Here is an 8,274-nt window from a genome sequence, read left to right on the forward strand (position 1 = left end):
CCACGCTGCATGCATCCCTCATTTCTTGGCGGTGAAAAAAAAATCGCTGCTTTGCGTTACGTTCGCGAAAGAAAATTCTCGCATTCTCTATATATGCGTATAATAATAGATGTATGTATGATTGATAATGAAAATAATGCCTAAAATCAGAATAAAATGTTTAGCTTTCGTATGAACAATTACGTTAAATTATTATCTAGCTTTCTCGAGAGAAAAAGTAATCGTGAATTCTAGTTCAGAAAATTATTTGACTTTGACGAGTTGAGAGTAAAGCACGACTTCAAACGTTTCGCGTTACGAGCTGTGCAATTACTCGAGTAAATTATTTCTGAGTAATTTATATTTAAGAAAAAGTTTAGGTGATTAATTTTATCCATAGTCGTTGAAAAAATTTCAGGAGGCCCACTTTGCCCCCAAATTTTTTGAGATATCAAAACTTTTAAGGTGCCCATTCGATTCAAGAATTAGTCGAAACAAAAACTGACGAGTCAAAGATTCGAAAAGTCCAAGGCGAGCTAATAAAGTTAAATATTATTCAAATATTCCTGGCAATCTAGAAAAAGATTTGGAAAAAATTGTCTTTTTACTGCAAACGCTTTGATATTAACTAACAACGTCAGAGTGACGTCACATTATTCTATTATTATTTTTCTTCTACCGAAAGATCCATGTATTCGGTGAGATTTTAGTAAAAAATATCTTGTCATTTTACTCAGAAATTAACCGTCTACAAATCTTCAAGAATAGATTTTCCCTCGAGTTTGTCAGTAATTTACAGATGATAAACTTGTGATTTAGCAAGAAATACGTTATTATTATCTACGATTTCAGAAAAATGATTTGTGAAAAATTCTTTTATGGACAAAATTATGAAAAAAACAAAAAAAAAAAAAAAATAACAAGTTATGTGATTTTTTTGACGTTATTACATAATGTGGTGTTTAAAAATTTTCTTCCCGAACAACGAGCGCTTTTTCGGACACATGTGACTTATATGATCGTGTTTATTGCAAAACCTTGCAATTCTAAAAATCGCACAATAACAAGAAAATTGTCATTTCTGGAACAATCGTCCGAAACGATGTCGACGAATATAATATAGGATCGAAATTCAAGGGTGGAGAATGGCTGGCTTTCCATTCAACCCACCCAGAACTGGGTTTTTCCCACTAAAGTAACAATACGACTCGAGAGCAGTCGGCGTGTCGTAAAAGCCAACAATGATGGAAATATTATTTTTTAAAGCCGCGCAGGGTGTCGTTAACTGCCTTGCGTGCGCCTGCCTCTCTTTCTCTTTCCTCTTCCGTTTCGAGCCTACTGAAAATTACCAAGGTGTAGAATGTGTGCAGATGGAATGGGCGACGAACGGCGTCTGCATCTGGTCTAATTCTGAAGAATAGCAACGGCGAATGGGAGAAGAAAACCTCGTAACTCCGACTTTGTTATCTTCTTCGAGGAGAGAGGAGTAAAAAACAATAAATAACACGAATTTCAAGCAGATGAAAATTCTTGATATTCAGAATCGAAGAAGTTTTCTTTTCTATCACGTATCAGGAATTTTTTTTTATGATCTTTTTTAAAGAATACTTCCGTTCAAAGTATTTTCAAAAGTCGAGATCCTGCATTAATCCTTAATCGGAGGGACTACAGTGAAATTTTTATAATATCGAGTTTTTGATTTTTGAAATGACTAAAAAAAGTGGGATCGAAAATTCCTCCCAAAAGAATTTAGATTATGGTTATATGTGTCCTGAAACAAAATTTCGATCTACTGCGACGAAAAAAGGAGGAGATTAAAAAATTTTTTCAGTACACGTACTGCCATAATCTGAATTTTGTTGAAAGGAATTTTTGATCGCATCTTCTTTAGTCATTTGAAAAACAAAAAAAATCGATTTCACCAAAATTTCACCGAAGTCTCTCCTTAAGGGGCTGCCCTCGTAGATTTTAAAGTTGTCGAACACATCTTCAGAGTCCACGTATTTTGAACTCAAAAAAGGGCTCAACGGCTCCATTTTATACACAATTCTGAACAAAAAGACTCTAACACATTTTTATTTGGTGCAATAAAAAATAAATGGGACAAAAACTACGAAATCGAAATAGTAAATTCGTAATTTTCGTGCCATTTCTTTATTTCTGCATCAAATAAAAATGTGTTGGATTCTTTTTGTTCAGAATTGTGTATAAAATGGAGCCATCGAGCCGTTTTTTAAGTTCAAAATACGTGGAATTTGGTATCTAAAGATATAGACGACGAGGTTAAAATCAAGCAAGGCAGCCCCTTAAACCGCAAGCTCGAGGAGAATATTAAATATTTTTCCAAGTCCGTTAGCTTCGTTTCAAACATTCTTATAATATGCGTTTCAAGCAGTGAACTTTTTTACGATCGTCCTGCAAAGGCTGCCAAGTGTTGAACTACATACAGGTATGTATATTGTGATGCACAATATGGTATATATATATACGGGGTTAAGGAAGAGAATGAGACTTCATTTACATGTAAAGCAACTCGGCTCCCCGTCACCAAAGTCTGAAGAACACCGCATGATGAACTCACATTAATTATACCTTTTCCTTTCGCACCGTTTATACCCAGGCTTATACCATTCTTACACCCCCATTTCACGACGTCGTTAAAAACTTGAAAAAAAAAGAAAAATAACTACAAGTCGCAGACAAAGATTCGTACGATTATAGCCACGACTCTCTGGCTAAGATCGTTCTTTAATTTCGATCCCGATGATTGTGAAATTTATTTCATTCAAAAACAGCAATAGAGAAATGCAAGTTTATCCACGCTTACAGTACACATTTTGACACTAAAGTCGTAATTATAGAATTTTTATTTAATCAAGATTGCAGAATATTATGACATTCAGATTTGGATGAAGATTGGTTTGAGAAAAATTTTTTATGTTTACGATTGCTAATAGATAGAAATAATGTTATCTGAAATTTTGAATGTCTTTCAAAAACGTGCTTCTGAACTACGATCCCAATTCCAATTTCCAAAATTTCAGTCAAACAACTACACACCTCAAAAAAAAAATTTATTTGTGGTAAACAAGTGTGTAAATCACGTTGAGCAGTGTCTCAAAGCCAACCGATATTCTCATCAATCCAACAACATTTATCCGATATCGTAACGATCAAACACACATAACTATATAATTTCCTAGTAAATAAACTGAAAAAAAAACTTACTTACCCAGTTTCTCGAACCCTTGCCAAAAAATTTGTTCAAGAAACCAGTCAAAAAGGTGTAATAACAATGAAAATGGCTATTCGAATATGAAAAATGCAAGCTAATCAGCCCTCGATGGAATTAAGCGCTTACCACTTGAGAACTTGATAAGGGTTGAATGAATCGAAGCTGTAATCGGACCCCACTGATCGTGAGCGATGACGTTGTTGGGCCAACTTTGTCCAAATCGACCGTGTGCAGGTCTCGATTTCCCCTCACCATAGCAGATGGTAGTAGAGGTGGAAGAACGTGTGCGTGTTCGATGGCCAGGTTCGAAGCCTGTGTAAACGGACAAACAAAACTAAATCATTCTCTCTGTGGTCAGATCCTTTGTAGAATCCGGGCAAATAATGATCCGAATGCACTTTGGTATAAGTTTAATGACCGATCATTCGATCATTTATCAATGTAACGTCTGGTCGATGGATGGATTAATACTATAGCAACGTCACGCAGTGTCAATGGTTTGCAGATTAACTGAAAGATGAGAAAAAACGGGTTCAAATTTGTGGGAAGAAATGGTTAAAATCGGTATTTATTTATGCTGGGCAGAAAAGAAAAAAAAAAGAGAGAGAAAGAAGAGAAAATAACAACTGAAAGGAAAAAAAAAGATGCGGGGAATTTTTTACAACCCCTGTTACATTAAACTGACATGGCGTGAGGTTATTTTGGATATTTTTGTATGACGTATTAATATGCCGGGAATAGGGAACTGCAGGGTGTAATAAACGAAAATATGCTCGTGTCAAGGCTTAACACCTTCCCTCCGAAATTTAATTTAACTTCCGCGCGTGGTTTGTTCGGTTTTATGGCACCTTCATGGAGGGCACATGCGTGTTTTGGCCAAACAGACCACGTGGTCTATTATTATTCGTCGCCCAGCGATAGGTGTTATATGAGGTGTGAATTGCCAGCTTCTTGTCTCGAACTTGATTAACCCTTAAAAAGCTTTAGTGAGGCGATTTATTTCTGCGAGTATAGAGAAGAAAAACCCAAAGACTGAAGGAATTTTTTCTTTGAATGCAAAAATGGAATATAAAAAAAAAATGTGATTTTTCATGAAGATAGTTCAATTCTGATTAACTTCGAAAAGATGAAAGTTTTGATGATTTGTTTTCACTCTGCGTTTTGAATCGGATTTTTTGGCCAGATTTCGGTTGGGATCAAGATTAAGAGTAAAGAAGTCTTGATTGAAACATGAAAGAAAAAAATGGCTACTAATCACGAGATTAATCAGTGACACTCTCGAAAAAATGGAGATTTGAATCAATAAATCTTTTCTGCAAATCATGAGCGAAAAATTTATTAATTCTGAGAAAAATTCCTCTCGGGTAATTTGTTGTCTAGAATTTATTTATACTAAATAATTCTTTCAATTAACGATGAGGACTTGGTAAAATTTTTAAACATACTTCTCCGTGAGCACGTGATAGTTTGTTGGACAATTTTTTTCCTTTGAAATGTTTACCATAATTTTAACCGTTATTGTTATTTACACTTGTATAATAAACTTCTCATTTTCGTTGCTTAATTCTTCTCTTTGTACTTCAAGTCGTAGTTGCAGTATAGATTAATCAAATGCAAAAAAAACTTTTTCAGAAAATTATATCTAGAATGAGAGTAAAACACAATTTGGCCCCAATTTTATAAAAATAGTGGATTTATTACAGTATCAGTATAAATTACCACAACTATAGTGCCATTAATCACTGCAGAGATCATAAAATATTTTGTCCTCCCAATATAGTTTCCATAAATTGAAATAAAATATGGCAAACACGAACTTCTTTTATAAGTTTTTTTCAGTAAAAATTATTACTTTTGTACGATGTATCGTAAATAATAGTACAAAACAGTTATTCCTGATAGTTTTGCCACGGCCATTATTATTCCTTCGTTAAATTTGATCCGAATACAAAATTTTACGATCTAATTACCGCAGGTAATTACCTGTAATGGTACTTTGGCGCAGGTAACGCAAACACAAACATAAATAAACACACACAGATCTCAGGATCGCGGTGTAATAGAAGAGCTGCAGGCTGACCTCTGCGACCCGAGGTGTGATCACAACTCTGGGAATGAGGAAAGTTTCAAATAATCGCATAAGCCAGAACGTAAAGTTAAAAACATTATACACAATAGGATTGTAGAAATGCACGTGAAGAGCTCATCGCATTGTGGATGTTACGATAGTTTCGAGAGAAATATTTCACTCCTAAAAATTAGCAGTAATACTTTTACCCTACTTTCCCCGATTATTTTTCAAACATTGGAATCGTGAAAAACAATCTGAATAAAAAGAAACTAACAAATCATAGAAGTTAAAAAATTGTAAACATTTTCACCAGCCACTGTACCAACGTCACGAGTGGATAAATTTTGATGAAAAAATTACTGAATATACGTTAGCGTATAAACTTTGAAATAACAAAAAAAAAAAAAAAAAAAAAAAACGGATGGAATCGAATAAACGATCAAAGAAAAAATCGAAAATCTGATCTTAATTCAAAAGCTACACGGTAAAGAAACAAGTTCGTTGAAGATATCTGACGCGTAAAAAATTCCGAGGCAAATGGAAGTCGAAATATGGAATTATAAGGTGCATTCTAGCGCGTTGTGTCACGAGGACTAGCCTCTTAACAGGCGCTGGGAGACCCGGGTTTGCTTTTAGTTGGCGACTCGAGCTATAAGGTACAATTACTCGAAATCCCCCCCCCCCCCCCCCCCCCATCCCCCCAGCCCGCAGCTACTCACTCTATGCCCCATCCCTCGGGGGCGGACAGACACGCGTGAAAGTACCTCCACGGTACTTGATATATACGATGCGAATATGCGAGCCCTCGTAACGGAGGAAAAGACCAAGTCCAAATTTTATTTTATATCCAAATTACGGAGGAGTCGAAAATCGGGTGATTTTTTTCGAAAATCCAAGCTACGTGCGAAAATTGGAAGGATTTGGAATTTTGTGAAACTGAGTTTTGCACTTTTTTTTTCCCTCTCCGGAGTAACGAAATCTATATGTAATAAAACTTTGGGAATGAACTTGTGTGGTCATTAAGATAAAGTTGAAAACCTTTATGTAAATATTATATTATTATGTAATTAAACTTGTGCAGTAGAGTGACGTAACAAATTCATCCATTTTTTTTTTTTTTCTTTTTTCTTATCGTTTTATTTTTTATTCGACGCAGAGGTTAAACATAATTTAATTAGCCTGTAAAAAATCAAAGCATTGTAATATTTCGTCTGCATTAAATCTGGGACATGGCGAACGGTAAAATTAAGGAATAAATTACCCTTAAAGCAAGTTCAGTAAAACTGGCAATCAGACAAAATCTTCAATAATTTTCAAAGGTTTATTTTATTGTGTCGATGGATAATTATTGTTATTATGAAATCAGCAATTGACGCCATGTATCGTCAAACAAAAGTAACAGTATTAACTTGATGATGACATCAGCTGTGGTGATTGGAATTACAAAACAACTTGGGCTTAATTAAAAGTAAACGATGAGTGAATCACGGTGATTGGAGCCATTTTGATACGTCATATCTCCGACGGTGTTTTCAGAAGATATGGTATTTTCATTCGCACTTACAATCCGTACAAGTACAGTGTCCCTCGCTCTTACACTCGCACTTATCTGCAATAAGAGAATTCAAGATGATAAAATAATCTCGACTATGCGTTGTGTATTACTTATAGTTGATTTACACTCATCCACGATATATGCTTAATAATGAAAATTTATCAACGTGAAAACTAATTGTAAGCTTGCATGCACGTAATAGTTCTCATTTAATTGTAAGATTAATTATTAATACTTTTAATAATACACATTCATAGGTAAGTATATTATAATACTACCTTGTGCAATGTCGCAACATTTGCAGTCGGTACCGCATTTGCAGTCTTCGCAGACATCTGTAAAAAAAAAAGTAGACAAACAAAATTTAAACCGATTCTTCGATTCCCCGAAAAGTTAATTAAATGCATTCGATTAGTGAATGTGATCGATTGTTATCGAACACCATTACAGAAACATCAGTCTTATTTTTCTTAAATAAAAGTATTTATTTATACAAGACAAAAAACATTTCATGATCAATAAACTTCCTTTTGGGTTGAAAATTTTGAGTAATTTTTATGAAAACTTTTTATGACGCGAAACATTTCGTCAAATGACAACTAAATTAATACCAGTTTAAAAAAAAAATTATTCTTCAAATAAATTGTGAAATTTTCGTACAAAGCACATGTAACAGTATACATATGTATATACGTATTATAATTGAAACAGAAACGAATGAAATTTTTTCAAAAACCAACGACTCAAGGCCTAATATGTCCAAATATATTAAGTATGCAAAATGACACAAGTTTCTTTGAAATATGTAATCCACAAAACCGGTGTATAAATAACTCCTGATGTACAGATATTACATTAAAAAATTTACAAAACTTTCAAAGTACAAAACAAAGTATAACAAACAAAAAAAAAACAAGAAAAGACGTATAAAAAAATGAAGAGCCTCTTACCTTTGCACTTTTCACACGGTCCAGGCATTTTTGCGTTTACTTACTGACTCTCGATAGACTTTGAAAATTAAAGATCACTGAGACGTTTCGAAGAGCTTCTGAAGACCCTGGTCTTCGCACGATCTATTTATGCAGTTATTTGCACTCTCTAATCAACGGGTGTTGCTGCAGGACGTGTGCAACATTGCGGATGGTAGATTGTCCGTTATCAAAATGTCCCCACCGCCGTCGATGCAACGCAACGCCTCTTCGCCTTGCTTTGAGTGTAAATATTTTTTAACAACAATATTTGCCACGCATTCGCAATGCGATAAGCAACTTATTACGCGGTAATTCGATCTGCGAATGTACATTGCGGAATCCATGAAAACCCGACGAACGTCTGACCCTCGCCACTTCTGATTTTGTTTAAGATTTTTTCTGCTTGCTTCCAACTCTGATATAGTGTAAGGTGTCTTGATTTTTTCATATTTTTTATTCAACT

At 34.5% G+C, this 8,274-nt stretch overlaps 1 long non-coding RNA gene across 1 annotated transcript; it reads right to left on the bottom strand.

Annotated features, from left to right (window-relative positions):
• Positions 1-6,595: 6,595 nt before the first annotated feature.
• On the bottom strand, positions 6,596-7,946 carry LOC124412507. Its single transcript, XR_006929799.1, has 3 exons — positions 7,791-7,946; positions 7,119-7,175; positions 6,596-6,894 (listed from the first exon to the last, which is right to left on the bottom strand). It is a non-coding gene; the product is annotated as an uncharacterized LOC124412507 (long non-coding RNA).
• Positions 7,947-8,274: the final 328 nt, after the last annotated feature.

The sequence above is a fragment of the Diprion similis genome, chromosome 11 (genome assembly GCF_021155765.1).
Source record: "Diprion similis isolate iyDipSimi1 chromosome 11, iyDipSimi1.1, whole genome shotgun sequence".
In the NCBI taxonomy this organism is placed as follows: domain Eukaryota; kingdom Metazoa; phylum Arthropoda; class Insecta; order Hymenoptera; family Diprionidae; genus Diprion; species Diprion similis.